Source organism: Primulina tabacum, chromosome 14 (genome assembly GCF_025594145.1).
Source record: "Primulina tabacum isolate GXHZ01 chromosome 14, ASM2559414v2, whole genome shotgun sequence".
Classification (NCBI taxonomy): domain Eukaryota; kingdom Viridiplantae; phylum Streptophyta; class Magnoliopsida; order Lamiales; family Gesneriaceae; genus Primulina; species Primulina tabacum.
In genome coordinates, this window is record NC_134563.1 from 1,419,057 (window position 1) to 1,436,367 (window position 17,311).

A 17,311-nucleotide genomic window follows, 5' to 3' on the forward strand; every position below is an offset into this window, starting at 1 on the left:
CAGAAACAGTAACCAAATATCTCCATATCCAATAAAGAAACATTTCTTAGACTTAGATAAAGTTTACTTCTAACAGAACCATCAACATGAACGTAAGAGAGAGAACCAAACACTTTTAGAAAAGAATAATTTACCTCTTCATTGCTCTAAACCTTCTCTGATATGCTGTAATTTAGAGGCACTGCGGGACTCCTACTAATCATATAACCTGCTGTCTTAATTGAATCAGCCCAAAACCTTCGGCAATCTTGTATGAATCCACATATTCCTTGTACGCTCATTCAAAGTACTATTCATTCTTTCAGAAGTATCAAACAGATCAGATTAATTTTTTAATGAATGTCACGTAGTAGTTAGATCCTCCAAGTGAACTCACAGTTGAAGGCCCCAAACATCGGTATGCATCAACTCCAATTTTTCTTCTTCAATATCTTTATTAAATTTAGAGAAACCGACTCTTTTTTACTTTCCAAAGACACAACTTTACATACTGAAGATAAACATATTTCATTTCTGGTATTTTACCATTCGAGACAAACATCTTCATTCCGTTTTCACTCATATGTGCAAGTCTGCAATGCCATAAATCTGACTTGGTACAACTATCGGCAACAACAATCATATCTCTGCAATTGGAATTCATGTAAAGAGTTCCGGTTTCATTTCCATGTGCAACAACAATCATATCTCTGCAATTGGAAGTCATGTAAAGAGTTCCAGTTTTATTGCCACGTGCAACAACAATAGAATCTTTTGTAATCTTCTATGCGCGCACCACCACAAAAGGTGACATTATGCTCTTCATCGTCAAGCTATCCCACAGACATTAAATTTCGCATCAACTTTGTTACATGTCTCACCTTTTGCGCTTTCCACGCAGCCTCGTTTGAAATTTTCAAACGAATATCTCTGATACCCACAATTTCCAAAGGTTCTCAACCAGCCAGATATACATTTCCATGATTTCCAGCAACATAATTTCATTATGATGAATAGTATGAAATAATGCAACAGAGTCCAAATTCCAAGGATCAATAAGACTGCCAACAGACAAAAGTAGTGCATCGTGAATCTCCTCAGTTGCCACGCTTGCAGCGTTGCCCTTGTCTTTGTCCTTCTTTGGTGCCATATAATTCTTTTTCATATGGCTTTGTCCCTCACAATTCCAGAACTCCACATTTCTGCCATGCCATATTTAGAATTACTTTTACCTATTCTTGATTGTGATCTGACTCTGTTCGATTAAAATTTCTGATATGCCCTCTGCCTTCAATATTTAAGGCAGAACTTGATGTTGCAATTTCACCAGAATCAATTATACAAACCTTTTATGCAAGAATTCTATCCCCGACTTCATTAAATTTCAGTTTTCGCTGGCAACAGAATTGCTAACCGCAACACGCATTTGTTCCCAACAGTTTGGTATATAAGCCGAAAGTATTAAAGCACAAACTTCATCATCAAAATTATTTTTGACGGAAGATGATTGATTGACAATCGTGTTAAACTCATTCAGATATGTTGCCACCGAAACCCCTTTCAGTCATGTTTAAATTAAAAACTTTTTCATTAGAATACTTATTATTTGCGAAAGATTTCTTTGCCCACGGGTTTGGGGCCCCGTGGGGAAGACCCGAAACGGGGACATGGATCCTTGATTTTTTCGGGTCGGGGCGGGTATGGGATTACTATCCTCATCCCCGAACCCGTCCCCAAAAGTAATATCAATAATAAAATAATATTAGTGTTAATAATATGATAATAATATTATTTTTTAAAATATATATTTTAATATTGACATTAATATTATCACTAATAATAATAGATAATAATAAGCTTTGGTTTGAGAAAATCCCAAACTCGCCCTCGTCTCGTCATATTAATAATTTTGAAACGGGAATGGAGGCGGAGATGGGAAGTTTCCCGAACCCGAAAAAGCGGGGATCCGGGGAGGAAGATGGGCTCCGCCCCGCCCCATTGCCATCCCTATACATGTCTGACAGGGCCTTCATTCGACCCGAAGTCGATTTCTCATTTGCAACGTTATGAGCTAGTTCTTCGTCAGTGTCAATCGAATAACACTCAACACCTATATATCAAGGAGACTCCATTCGTCATTTGACAATTTCTCTGGTTTATTTTATGCAAGTGGTTGATGCTACTTTTTACCATGTAGATGGTCCTCAATTTGTATCATCCAGAAAGCAAAAGTATTGCCATCGAATATTCCAATCCCACGCCAAACCTGCTTCGCTAGCCATCCTTTCAAATTAAACCTGGTGCACTGGTACCAATTGTTATTTATGGTCCCATATTTGATTCCCGATAACAATAAAAGATGACGAAAAGTAAACATAGGAACACACAAGATTTATAGTGGTTCACTCTCTATGTGAGCGCTACATCCATTTGCCACCGCTGCAAATTTCCACTATAATGAAACCAAGAAAACGAAGAATTTTTACAAGAACTTGTCCCCCTCTCATAACTATTTTTGTCACTCTCTGTATCTCTACAATTACAACTACCAGCATATATAATTAGTATTAGGGATACATCAATATATGTAAAATATTTAATATCCTTAAATAAATAATTAGATTGCCACATATATTAACAACTATTAGCATGCTTGTTCTTGGCATCCACACGATCCATCTAAAATAGGTTTTTTTAATTGATTTATTTCGTATGGATTTTTGTTGAATTTAATAAAATACCAGCCATTTTATGACTCAAGTTTGTCCTATTTACTCTATCTAAATCTTGTATTTTTCTGACCTGCGCCTTTAATTGACACATCTTAGGAATACCTGGTTGTGCTAAGTCTGCCCTTTGTGAAGAGATATTGAGTACCCCTGGAGGACTTGGTGATGATCGGCCTGTTTGTAGTTTAATGGGTGATCGTATTAAAGGTATAGGGTTGGTATTTTACAATTTTTTAATTTTTTTTATAGTCTGATAATTGTATTCATAAATAAATTTTCTTGTACATAATACTTTAATAGCCACCATTCAACAATAAGAAACCAACTACAAAATTTATGTTCTAAGAATGAGATGACATGATGTTTTTCGTGTTTATATGCATATGATCAGGTTTTGATATTTTTGTTGTGGACCTGGTGGTGGGATGACAGAGAAATTCTCAATCATGTTTCTAGTTTTATCTTTAATTCATTTTGCTGGTGCGATCCAACTGATCCATTTGAATGGATGAGTGGTCCCTACAGATTTGAAGATGGCTAAGAATCAACGTAAAAAATCCTTGAAGGAGAAAAGATGTTTCTTTCACAAAAAGTGTGGTGATAACAAAAAGAATGCTATTATAGCTATTGATCTTCCTGATGGGACCACTACAACGGATTTGAATATCATTGTGAATTAAGATTGTGAAATATTACAAAAATTTACTTGGTACAAGTGTCAATCGTGTGTCGTTGGATGGCAATTAATTTAGGGACGGTGTGATGGTATCAAGGTATGTACAGTTTGAGCTATTTTTCGTGCCCCAGTAGTCCGATCGAAGGCATCCGTTTTTACCTTGAATGGTTTATCAAATTCAAGCAGTTTGAGCAATGATTCGCTAGATATTGCTCTCTTCAGCTTGTGAAAATTAGACTAGCAGGAGACCATGAACTTGTGGAACCTGTCTCAACTAATGAGATCAAATTGGCTCTGTGGGATGTTGAGAACGATAGAGCCCCTGGACCGGATGACATTGGGCCATGTTTTTCAAGAAATCTTTGGACACAATTGGGCATGATATATGTAAGGCTGTTGAAGAATTCTTCAAGTCGAAACATCTCAAGCAATGGAATCACACTTCTCTCTTTGATTCCTAAATCAAATAATTCTACCGGGGTTCATGAACTTCGGTGATCTCCTACTATTGTGTATTTTACAAGATCATCTCTAAAATACTCGCTAAGCGGCTTAACTGTGTTATAGAAAATCTTGTTGATGGCGCACAAGCTCCTTTCATATAAGGAAGGTCCATCGTGGAGACATACATTTGGCTCAAGAATTACTCTTACACTATACCAAGAAACGTCTCTCTCTCGGATGCATTTTAAAAATGCACCTACACAAAATCTATGATACTATACATTGAGGTTATATTACAGAGGCTATGATTTCTTACTGGTCGTGGAATGTGTCACCATCACCTCTTACTCGATATTCATTGATGGGCAGTTTATGGCTTCTTCCTAGGGGTTAGAGGCTTCCAACAAGGTGATCTTTTATCCTCTCTTTTGTTTGCTTCATGGCTTGAGGGATTAGCAAGGAAACTGAATGTGCTTGGTAGAGAACCAAGATTTATTAAAGATGTTCCCTCCTCCATTGAGCTAGCTTTTGGAGTTGAGTTGGGTTTAAGTCCATAATCTTAACATGGTATAGAGCCCAACCCACTGTTATGTGTAGGACTATCCTTATGGGCCACCCACAGATATCTTGTAAACTTCACACTCCAGATGTTCATTCTTGGACATGAGAGGGATGTGTTAGATGTCTCACATCGGTTGGATTATGTTCTTGGCAGTTTTATGTATGAATTTGGAGAATATCTCCCCTCAAGCTAATTTTTAGGGTTGAGTTAGACCAAAGTCCATAACCTTAACAAAATATCATCCCTAATGTGCTACTTTGAACATCACTCATTGGCCTATGCTGATGATTTGCTAATTTTCTCGAGGGATATGTGGAGAATGTAGTGAGGATTATTACATGCTTGGAGGATTTTGGGAGTACTGTTGGTTTGAGAGCCAACTTGCTCAAATCAAACATATATCTAGCAGGTGTGGAGGTGTTTGTTAGTCAGAGAAGAAATTTTGCATGTTATGGGATTTCAGATAGGAACATTCCCGTACAAATATCTTGGCATTTCCTTCGCCGCTAAAAAACTTGGTGACAGTGTTTTGATGACGACATTCCTATTCGATTTCCTAATTCGTCCCGACGTTACTTTGTTTAACCGTTCTAAGCAATAGGTACAAATTCATTCGAAATAAACATCTACAAATAAATGTAAGAATCCCAACTGTCTGTCTTTTTTTGTTAACCCATCAATAATTCCCTCCTCATATACAAGTGATTCCTCCATTGTTCAGGTTAATGTTAATCTAGAAGGGCAAGTACAATCCTTGAATCTCTGAAATTGAAATTGTATGAGTGCGGTTTCTTTTTTTATCATTCAATGAGCATCTTGTTTTCATAAAAATTGGAGGCAATGTAATCCTTACATAAGGGTCATCATATCCAACTTTCAGGCATCAAGATACGTTTCAAGCGTGGATGATTAGCGCAAGAGATTCCCAACATATCATCAGATTCGCATTCGTTAAAATCCACACTTTTCCAAACCTACAAAACTGACAGAACCCTAAAGCAACATGTATTGAATCTTGGCTGAAGAATGCATTATCTTGTGCAGGCAAACATGAGCTTACAGAGCTGTCTCATTAAAAAACTTCTTTTGACTCGAGATGAGCTCTTGGTGCGTGGTTTGGTGGATGCCTCAATAGCTTTGATGGGTGGATGATTTGAATGAAAGAATGAGATACACAAAACTTATAGTTTTTTTGCCCCAAGTTATGGAAACCGGCCATGGAAGCCTCTAATATGGAAGAAATGCCTATTACCAAAACACAGATTCTCTGTGGTTGTTTGCTCTCCGGAAGTTTTTGACTAGGGATAGACAATCTTATGTGGTGTACAAGAAATGTATTCTCTGTGGTGATTACAGTGAATGTTTTGATCTTATGTTTTTCATACATGGCTTTTCAAAGGCACTTTGGTCAAAAGTCCGGGAATGGCTGGGGATGAACAAAATCATGGGATCACACCAATTACTGTTTAAGGCTTTTAGAGGCGTCTACCGAGGTACTTCTTCCCTCACAAGGATGTGGTACGTGGCTATGGCGGCTGTAAATAGTAAATATTTGGAGTGCAAGGAATCAACGACTTTTCAAGAGGAACAAAGGGTCGAAGATCTTTTTAGGAAAATTCAGATCTTTGTTCACTGAATGATGATTTGAACTTTTATGTATCTACAGTAGACTAGAGGATAGTTGAAGGAATATTGTTCTTATGACCTTCGGGGCATACCCAATCTACGTGTAACATTATCTTGTTTACCTCTGTGATATGATTTTCATGTAAAAAAAAGAAAGGATTTCTATGCAACTATTTGTCCCGAAGAAAAGATTAATTTTTCTTTCCCAAATTATTTTCGTGACATCTAAATCTCTTACTTCTTATAGAAAATTTTCGCTCTCGAGTTGAATTTGCATCATGTAATGTGACAGGTAGTAGATATTGGGTGAAAGCTTCTGAAGAGCTCTGGAAGAGGCCTTGTTCTGTTCTGCTTGCAGACAAACATGCGCCGACTGAAGAAGTTTGGAGACAGGTGATACTTTTAGATATTTCATTTTTAGTCTTGCTCCACAGAATGGTGAAAGTGTGTCACTATAGAATGGTGATTTGTGTTATGCATATTATGTTAAAAATATACTGCCACTGTTCAATGTCTCGATTTTCAGTGATCTTTGTTGCGACCAGGATTCCTTTTTGGCATTAGAAGATATAGAAGGGACATTGGATACCGACTATTTTGTTCATTTTTCTCTATTTTCATATGTTCTTCATCCCACGTTCCCCAAGCCTTGTCTCCCTGTCTTTAGATTTTCATTAGGGCTATTCTATGAAAGAAGAGAATAGTAGCTCTGATTTTGGTGATCCTGGACTATGGCTTGATCAACTCATTATACCCATCCCTGCAGATTGAGGACATGTGCCGCAGCACAAAAGCATCTGCTGTTCCAGTAATTCCTGATTCGGAAGGTTATTTCTTATTGCTTCAGTGTTTATTTATTACCTCTTAAGAGTTCTGTACATTTTTCATCAGTTATACTTTATGTATGCTATGTGATCGTTGACCTGATTCTTTCATACTTCTGTCTAGTCTATGTTCCCATGTGCATATCGAGATGGATCTACTTCATTGATTATATAAATAATTATGTTTCTCAACAGTATATGTCATTTCTAACTGTCAGAGTTCACAGACCTCTGTAGTCATAACATCAAAATTTATTCTTTGCTTAATATCATTTGGTTTAAATAAATGTCACATAAATCTCAATAGTTGCCACGTTTTCCTTTATTCTAATGCATTTCAACATTGGTTTGTGGATCTGCTTTCTCCTCTTTACATATTCAGGAACCGAGTCAAATCCATTCTCTCTGGAGGCTCTCGCTGTTTTCATGTTACGGGTGCTTAACCGTGTCAACCATCCAGTAATGATCAATCTTGCTACTTCTATTGCCACCAATGTTGTAAATGGTGTGGCGGTTAGTGACTGCTTATCGCCTCAGCCGCCTAGGCGGTATAATTTTTTTAGCAATTTTTTATAGTTAATATATATAATAATATAATCACAAATAATCATAATTTTTTCTTTAATATATGTAATTAAATAATGTTTATGTATAAAAAAGCTTAATACAATTTAATACAATCTAGATAAAGTGCAAATAAATATATAAATGCAAATTAACAAGATAATTAAGGTGGTGGCTTATGGCGACGGGGGCTGGAGGTGGTTTGAGACGTGGTGACTGATGGTGGAGAACACCTGATACCAAAAATAAATACAAAAGAGAGTGAGTGATGCTTTTATTATATTTAATTTAATTGATTGACTTTGATTGGTTTTTAAAATTATTTGACTTTGACTGTTGAAGAGGATTTTAAAATCATTGACCATGTCGGTCGCCCGCCTGCCTTCGACACTTGCTCGTCCGCCTTGCCTTCGGATAGCCTCGGACTGGTTATAGAGACTGGTTTAGACAAAGGAGGGTGGTCGAGGGCCGCCTGCACTGATTGCCACTTCTTCTGCTCTCTACATAATTAGGATTTTCTAATTTAGATGGCCGCCTCGACCACCATTTCGAACACTGATTGTCACCTCTTCTGCTCTCTGGATAATTAAAACTTTCTATTTGGTTTGTATCTTTAAGGGAAAACTTGACAATTCATTGCCTAATGCTGGTTATGTGTTGCTAAAGTTCTACCACCTATATGATGGCAAGGTACTGCTGTTTACGTAGTTCTGATATCCATGTCTCATTTCTATTCGATACTTCATAATGTCATCGTCCTACATTTCCAGAGTCGCCAGGAATTTGAGAGTAAGCTAATAGAGCGTTTTGGCTCGCTTGTGAAAATGCCTCTTTTAGAGCCTGAGAGGTTTGTGATTTTCATTGTATCTCTCCCTGATTTGGAATAAACCTCTTTTTTTCACGTATAAACCAAAGTGGTGGGTTGTTCTTCTTTCACTCTTGATCTACTTGGCTTATTCTATGGGATAAATACGCTTCAATTTTATTCTTTGAAGAACAAGTTCCAGGATTCTTTGTTCTTTTGAAATGTCAACCATGAATAAAGATGTGGTTGCAATATTATGATGGCAGTAAGCAGGTAACATGAGTAGGGCACATTATGCACACTTAGTGCAGTGTAGTACATAATCATGCACACATCATGTTTATAACAGTGTTTGAAATCACTAGCAGTTTATCAATCAGTCACTTTTTGGGCCCCAACATTTAATGGGTCAGCGATTTGTGTTGGCATTTGAACAATGGTCAGCACGATACTATACTCGTTGCTTTACTTGCTATTACCTACCTTTAGGCTATCAATCAGTATATAATATCTGCTGTATAACTTACATTCGTGGGATTGGTTTTCAGGAAATTCAGATTCTATTTTTTCCCTTTTTCCGATTTCTTTTCAGCATTTTCCTGAAGGTGCATGCCAAATTCATATTGTTCTATCTTGTAGACTTACAGTTTTTTATGTTTCTCTCTGCATATGAAGATCTTCTATACCCGAATCCGTGAGATCTATTTTGGAGGAGGGGATTAGTCTATACAAGCTTCACACTAACAGACATGAAAGGTCAGTGTCATGCATGTGTATTAATTTGGAGCTTTAGATGGAGTGACATATTTAGTTTGATTTGATAATATCTCTCCAATGTTAATTCTTATGGTAGACTTGAGTCCAAAAGAACAAATGCCAATGAATGGGTTTAATGGGAGAAGCAGTTGCAAGTATATCTCAATTCTATTCAGGTTGGTTTATGATTATTCAAACAAGTGGATTTAATTGTCATTCCATATGTTAGGTTACTGTTAATTTAAGTATGAGGCCTCCGCCAATCTTAATTAGATCAAGTTTCTACGTTACCAAAAACGTATGGTTGTCATGTAACATGCATCGTACATACGCATGGTACCAACCTTCCGCTTTGGTACCGAGAAAATTTATCTTCCCCCTTTATTTTAAATCGATGTCCGCTCTATTCTCTGTCTTTGATCCCATGTAGGGAAAGATTCTGTTCTAGTAATGTACTCTGTGTTTCCAGGTCCCATTTGAATTTGCCGTTGCAAAGGTTCTTGAACAGTTAAAAGCAATTGCTAAGGGACAATATGCTACTCCAAGCACTGAAAAGCGGAGGTTTGGAACCATCGTCTTTGCCGCTGTCAGCCTGCCTGTTTCGGGAATCCTAGACCTCCTTGAAAATGTAAGTTATTGATTAATACATTGACAAGGCTACTTAGAATTATTAATTAATAAACTAATAAAATGTGTAAAAATAAGTTCCTTTTGCCATCACCTGAATTGTCTTTTGATTGTGGAGAAATCATTTTGTTTAAGAACTCCAAAAATCATGACTGATGATATGGGCTTTGAATTCTAGTTTGGAGAACAGATGTGAACTTTTTTTTTGCTGGTGGGTGGTAGGGGTTGGATTATGTTTCCTCCCCTCAGGCTTAATCCCTGATCATACAACTGATATTTTTATATATTTTATTACAATTATATTAGCAATTGGTAACGGTTAGTTTTTCCTACAGCGTTGTGACTGAATTTGTGTTGCTTTTTAATGATTCGCAACTTATATCTGTTTAAGTGAATATTAAGAAATATATGCAACAGAAGAGTGGTATGGATTTTTCTTTTCATGTCTAGTTTTTTAGGTGCTACTTTCCTTGTGTTGTTCAATCAATGGTTGCCTAAAATATGTGTGTATGTTGTGTGCTTTTCTTGTTTTGCTTTGAGTTCCAGCGTCCAGTTTCCACTCATATGCTATGAATATTCATGATTCTTTTCCGCACTCTATGTCCGAAGCAGTTAATAATTGGGAAGGATCCAAAAATTGAAGAACTCCTCGAGAACATGAATTTGAAGAGCAGCCTAACAAAGGCCCATGTGACCCTAGCTCATAAGAGAAGTCATGGTGTAACTGCTGTAGCCAGTTATGGTCCCTATCTCAATCAAAATGTCCCTGTCGATATAACTGCGCTGTTTTTCTCCGATCAATCTGCAGCACTGGAAGCAGAGCCTGGCATTGTTGATGGAGAGAAAATAAGTTCGAAAAACGAGTGGCCACATGTTACAGTATGAACTGCTGAAGGAGTTGCAGGCAAAAAAGCAAACCTATTACCTCATTTGTTCAAACAAGGTAAGGCCACTCGGATTGACATCAAACCACCTATCAGGATAACAGGAACTCTGGAATTCGTTTGATGGTTTGTGGTTTTGTTCGATTTAGCTCTTTTGCTGATTTGGTTATTTTGGTGAAGCATCGTGCTGCCTTTTGAACCGTCTGTTTAGCACGTTTTGCTCGTTTACATGGTAGTCAAACAATATAGGGTCGAGGATTGGATTGAACACTTTGGAGAGTTTTCTGATTCCGGTCTTTCAAAAACTATGTACATTGTGGTAGACGAGTCGATAAATTATAGTTAAACACTAATAAGTTTATATATGCTGATCTCGTTATTTGTTCTGTCATTATTGTGCTGTAAATCATATCTAATTTGAAGCGTGGTTTAGATTTTACAGGTAAAAATTAGTCTTGATCACTGTCTAAGTGAACATTGATGCCGTGGACTTGTTATTCGCATGTATCATAACGCAGAGGCAAAAAGAAACTTGAACTGATAAAACTCGGGGTGTGGGGAAAAGCTAAGTTACATAGGAATCAAGAAAGAAAGAGCTTTAAGTCTCAGGTTTGCTTGGGCATTCAGTGGAAAACAGGCGGAAGCTACATTTCCGCTGGGTACAATTAGCTTCTCTTTTTCCATTCGAAAACTCGAGATGATAATTGGTTCCATTCGTATAACTACTTTAAAAGAGTTTTTATGCCAGGGCTTTTCAAAAAGATTTTATAAAGTAATTATAAGAATAAATATATGTTTGGTTAACTGTTTTATAAAAAAAAGTTTTTTATAGTTAAAAAGATGTTTGGACAACCATTTGGGAAGAACAATTTTAAAATTAAAAATATTTAAGAATATGTTTAATAGTTATTTTATAAAAAAATTTAATATTAATTTTTTCCCCTTATTTTGTTCTTGTTTGGGCTTGATAAATTTTTTTCCTATATGTTTGTGTTTGACTTTTTTATTCTTTTTAAAATTCTCATTTACTGTTAAAAGCAAAAAAAAATAATAATATCTAAGTGCATTAAATATATAAAATTTATAACGTACGCATTCTCAATTAAATATTGAAAGAAAAAAGACAATTTATTTATAATAATAAAATTGTTAACCATTTGTCTATGCATTTCACGTTTCACTAGATTATGTAATTGAAAGATGACATCATCTGATATGTCAATTTCTTAAGGATTGCAAAACCACGTTTGAAACGTATAAAACTTCTTTCAATCACATTTCGTAAAGAAAAATGAATGTGATTGAAATATTCTTTTGGAGTTCTTGGAGTGATGGTGAATATTGTATGCCGAGTCAGCCATATAGCATTTACCATTGGAAAATTCACACCTTGTGCGTTGCCTTTCTCTCATGCATAAACAAATATAAATCTCATATCATGGTCGCATGCAACCAATACATTTTGAGCGACGTCCTTTTTCCTATTTTGAAATGCATATTGATAAGATGTTAGTACGAATGCAAACAAAATGTATACCGTCTGTAGCTCCAACATAGTCCTAAAACAACTTGGTATTTATCATGTGATATGTTTTATTTCATTAAACGTGAAAAAAAAATAAAATTGATACCTTAAAACATGTGTAAAACTTCGAGCTGTCACTTATTCTAAGATGTACACCTACTCATTACAAGGAGCAATAATAGTTGGAGCGAAGCGGAACAAAAGCTCCAACAATCAAAGCAATATTACGGTCGACTGTTTCAGTTGAATGTTGAAATTTCTCTGTAATTACGTGTATACTAACTAGTCAATGTTAAGAACATGGCAAGAGATTCCTCAATTGATATTTGACGTTGATGACGCTCCGTTATATAATCTCCTTAATTGTCGAAGTATGTTACAAAGTCGTCTAAAATTATCCACTGTGATCCGACAATTTTCCGAAATTCGAGCACAATGTCCGGTCGATAGTTCTCTCGTATAATCATTCCCAGTAAGTATTGATATCCTACGTGGTAGCCTATCAATCATAAGCATTTTTCTTTTAGGAGCTTACACTAGTTGATACAGCCTCCATCCTCAATCTCATCATCAGATGAGGAAGAATAATCGAAGTGTGAAGTCTCTGTCATAAATTTTACTTACAAATTTAGTTACGATAATTAACATTGACAAATACGAAATTCATACAACCACATGTTAACACCAATAACAAAAAATCGTCAAAATTGAAATAAAAAATCAACAATGATATCCCATGGATGAATCCATTAAGATAAGTCCCAATCTAGGGCCCACAGTTGAAGGGTCCATGACAAGCCCTTGTATTCTTCTATAAATAACAGGTTTGAGCGTATCATTTGAGATTCAATATATTGTTTTCAGCAGCACCTTAGCTGCTCCCCCCATATATCCTCAGTCTCTGACTTGAGCGTCGTAGGGGCTACGCCAGGACACCCTCCTGGCCCCCTCCTAACGATCTTATTTGTGATTTCAGGCTCAGGATAATTTCAAAACCTGCGTCTGGACTAGTGACACTTGCTGGAATCGGACCCTAAATTTTTCGTGAGTATCAAACAAAAATAGGAGTAATATATAATATTTGTCCAAATTTAAATAAAAAAATCAGTAAAGAGTAACTTCATAAGTTTATATCTGTAATATAAGAATATTGAAACTTCATAAGCTAGAATAAAATCTAAAGACTCCTAATCCAAGCTAATCTATGTCTTAGAGGCATCTTCGCAAAAAAAGGTTCGTCATGTAGGATCAATGAATGAATTAGTTACCTTCACAAAGAAATAGTCATCATCTGGACATTATATTTGTTAGCCTTACCAATACACTTTGCCCTGATGCAAATGCAAAGTTAATTAGGAAAAAGAGTTTATCGATTAAGAAAGCAGAACTCAAGCTGCTGTATTGTCTGTACAAGATTTAATGAAAATTAATTACAATTGACTAACCAACTCCCACTATTTATATTGGTCAATGTATTGGCTCTATGCTAACACGTAAGCACTACTACTTCTAACACTCCCTCTCAAGATGTGAGTGAATGTTATGCACTCTCATCTTGACTAGGAGATCCTTAAAACGCGAGGAGAGCAGTGGTTTGTTGAACAAGTCTGCCAGTTGCAATTCTGAAGAAACATGCATTAGTTTAATAGCTCTTGCTTGCACTTGCTCGCGTACAATGTGACAATCAATGTCGATGTTCTTAGTTCTCTCGTGAAAGACTGGATTTGACCCAATGTGTATAGCAGCTTGGCTGTCACAAAACAACAATGATGGCTCATTAGTTTCAACTGCTAGATCTTTAAGTAATGTTCTGATCCACATAACCTCACAAGTAGCCGCTGCCATAGCTCTGTATTCTGCTTCAGCAGATGATCTCAAGACTGTTTGCTGTTTTTTTGATCGCCAAGATATCTTAGACTCACCAAGAAATACACAAAAGCCCGTAACCGATCTTCGTGTGTCCAAGCATGAGCCCCAATCGGCATCCGAAAAGAACTTGAGTTTCAGATCAGATGTATTCTTGTAGAACAAGCTCTACCCAGTTGTCCCTTTTATATATCTCAAAACATTCAACGATGCTTCCATATGCGACGAGCGTGGTTTAGAAACGTATTGACTCAGTTTATTCACAACATAAGTCAAGTCAGGACGAGTAATTGTGAGATATATGAAATGTCCAATTAGTCTTGTATATGCATGGGGATCAGAGATCAACTCCCCATCATCAAGAGAAAGTTTGGTGTTAGCATCCATTGGTGTGGATCTCGACTTACATCCAAGGAGACCATCTTCTGTGAGTAATTTCATAGCATAATTCCTTCGGCAAATGGAGATGCCACATTGCGATCTAGCCACCTCTATACCCAAAAAATATTTCAATTCTCCCAAATCTTTCAGCCGAAACTTGCTGTCAAGATACATCTTCAATTCATTTGCTTCTTTCTCGCAATTGGTGGCAACAACAATATCATCAATGTAAACTAATAAGGCAACAAAGATACGTCCTCTTGTCCTAAGAAATAATGAATTATCAGCATGAGATTGTAACAAACCGATATCTAACAGTGCAGCAGAAAATTTAGCAAACCATTGACGCGATGCTTGTTTCAAGCCATATATCTATTTGTGGAGTTTACACACAACACTTGGTGGTATAATCTCCCCCTCTCTGCAATACCCTTGGGGCAGAGACATGTAGACCTCTTCCGAGAGATCACCATGAAGAAAAGAATTATTAACGTCGAGTTAGATTAAAAACCAACCTTGGGCAGCAGCTAAAGCTAACAAGACTTTAACAGTCACAAGCTTGGCCACCGGAGAAAATGTTTCAAGGTAGTCAATGCCTTCTTGTTGCGTGTACCCTTTTGCAACTAAACACGCCTTGTATCGCTGTAGGGAACCATTGGCAGAGAACTTGGCTTTATATACCCAAATGACAGCCAATAACAGATTTGCCGGGGGTTAAGGAGATGACTGACCAAGTGTTGTTGGCTTCTAAGGCACTGATTTCATCTGCCATTGCTTGTCTCCATGCAGGAAAAACAACAGCTTGAGAATAGTGTTCTGGTTCAAGGATGAAGGATATATTGTTGACAAGGGCAGAAAAAGAAGGTGAAAGTCTACATGAACTAAGATATGTAGCCAAATGATGTGCTGTTGTGTAAGAAAGATTGGATGCAACTGTGAAGCAATGATAATCACGAAGATGATGTGGAGTATGGATGGGGCGATTTGATCTAGTGTGCTTTTGCAAGTCATTGGGAATGGTTGTGGTAGAATCATGAGCTGGTATGACACTATCAGAAAAAATAGAAGATGAATCAGAAAATGATGGAGTGTCTTTGAAAGGAAAGGAAAGTTCATGGAAGATGATATTCCGTGAGATAAACAACTCATTAGTCTCCATGTTTAACAGTTTATAACCTTTGTAACCCGGTGGATAACCTATGAATACAGACTTGATGGCCCGAGAAGAGAACTTATCTCGAGAGGATGCAAGAGTTGAAGCAAAACATAAACAACCAAAAACTTTCAGTTGGGAATAAGAGGGTAATTTATGATGCAACAGCTCAAAGGGTGACTTATTGTCAAGTAAAGTCGATAGAGTACGGTTGATTAAGTACACAACAGTAAGGACACAATCTGGCCAATAAAATTTTGGAACATGAGATTGAAAAGAAGTGCGCGAGCCACAATCAAGATATGTTGGTGTTTTCGCTCAACCACAGAGTTCTGTTGTGGTCTTTCGACGCAAGAATGAAAATGAACAATGCCATTTTGATGAAAGAAAGTTGTGAAATTGAGTTCTGGAGCATTGTCACTTCGAACACCCTTATTTTTGACACCAAATTGAGTATATATCATTTGATAAAAAATTGGAAATATCTTTTGTAACGTCACACTTCGCTTTCAGCATGTATGTCCAAGTGAAACGAGTGTGATCATCCACTATGGTCAAGAAATACTTCTGACCCTCAACAGAAACTGGACTAAAGGGGCCCCAAACATCCATATGTAAAAGCTGGAAAGACACATCACACAAATTATTTTGAGAAACAAATGACAAACGTTTTTGCTTTGATAAATGGCAAATGGAACAAGGTGCATGAGATTGCTTTACAGAGGAAGAACCCAAATATTTACTTAAGGTAGAAATTTTAACAAATGAAGGGTGTCTCATCCCATACGAAAATGCCATAAATATGAAAGATCAACAGAGGCAGTACAAAAAACTGGAGAGGAGGCATTTCCCAACTTGCTCAGCACATATAGAATTCCAACTCGTTTACTCATCCCAATCATCTTGACTTGGTTGATATCCTGGATTTTACAAACATCAGAGAAGAAACAAACCGAACATGAAAGAGATTTAGTGAGGAAAGTGATTGAGAGTAAATTGAATTTAAATTGTGGCACATATAATACACCATGAAGAGTAAGGTCACGGGCCAACTGAACCGAACCAATGTAGGTAATATTTATTGAAAAATTATTTGGAAGAATCACTTTGGAATTGATTTGCCTAAATGTGGTAAAAAGAGACATGGATCAACATATATCATGTGTGGCTCATGTGTCTATTACCCAAACCAGGCGCTGAATGGCAGGGAAAGAGTCGAATAAGGAGAAAATACCATTGAAGCAGGATACTGATGACTCTTGCTGTTGTCGTTCTATTGTGGGGTTATTCATTGTTTGAATTTTGGAGCTCAAAAACTCTATAAGCTGATTACACTGACCATGAGTGAGAGAATCAACCGAGACATTCGAAGCAATCTCTGAAGAGGCAGAAGAAGAATAAGTTTGGCATGCTTGTGCTTTCCTGAAAGATGGTTTTGGTCCAAATTTGGGATGTCCAGGAGGAAAGCCGTGCAGCTTGTAGCACTTATCTACTGTGTGATTGATGTAGTTGCAATAAGAGCAAAATTTATCACTTTTGGCTTTGGAATTCATGAACTTTCTCACGGTTCCTACAGCAGTGGACGCATTGGACACAAGTTAAGCATCAATGTCTAATTTGGCATTACCAGATGTGATAGACAGTTGTATCTCCTCCCGAGCCACGAGAGAAAACACCTTGGCAATACCAGGAAGAGGATTTACCAACAAGATTTGTGCACGTACCTGTGCATAAGAATCATTTAGCCCCATCAGAATTTGCATAACACATTCCTGACTATGATGATTCACCCATTCTTTCATTGATCCATAGCTGCAGACTAAAATAGACTGATAATCCTTCAATTCATCCCAAAGTGTTCGCAACTTTTTGTAGTAGGAACTAACACTCAGAGATCCTTGATTAAGAGC

General features: G+C 36.9%; 1 long non-coding RNA gene and 1 pseudogene across 1 annotated transcript; one reads left to right on the forward strand and one right to left on the reverse strand.

The window, feature by feature from the left end:
* LOC142525422 (tRNA ligase 1-like) overlaps nt 1–10,867 on the forward strand; it is a 36,001-nt pseudogene extending 25,134 nt beyond the window's left edge.
* Nucleotides 10,868–13,353: 2,486 nt separating this feature from the next.
* LOC142525578 (uncharacterized) lies at nt 13,354–17,000 on the reverse strand. Its single transcript, XR_012815101.1, has 2 exons — nt 16,636–17,000; nt 13,354–16,321 (listed from the first exon to the last, which is right to left on the reverse strand). It is a non-coding gene; the product is annotated as an uncharacterized LOC142525578 (long non-coding RNA).
* Between the last annotated feature and the right edge of the window lie 311 nt (nt 17,001–17,311).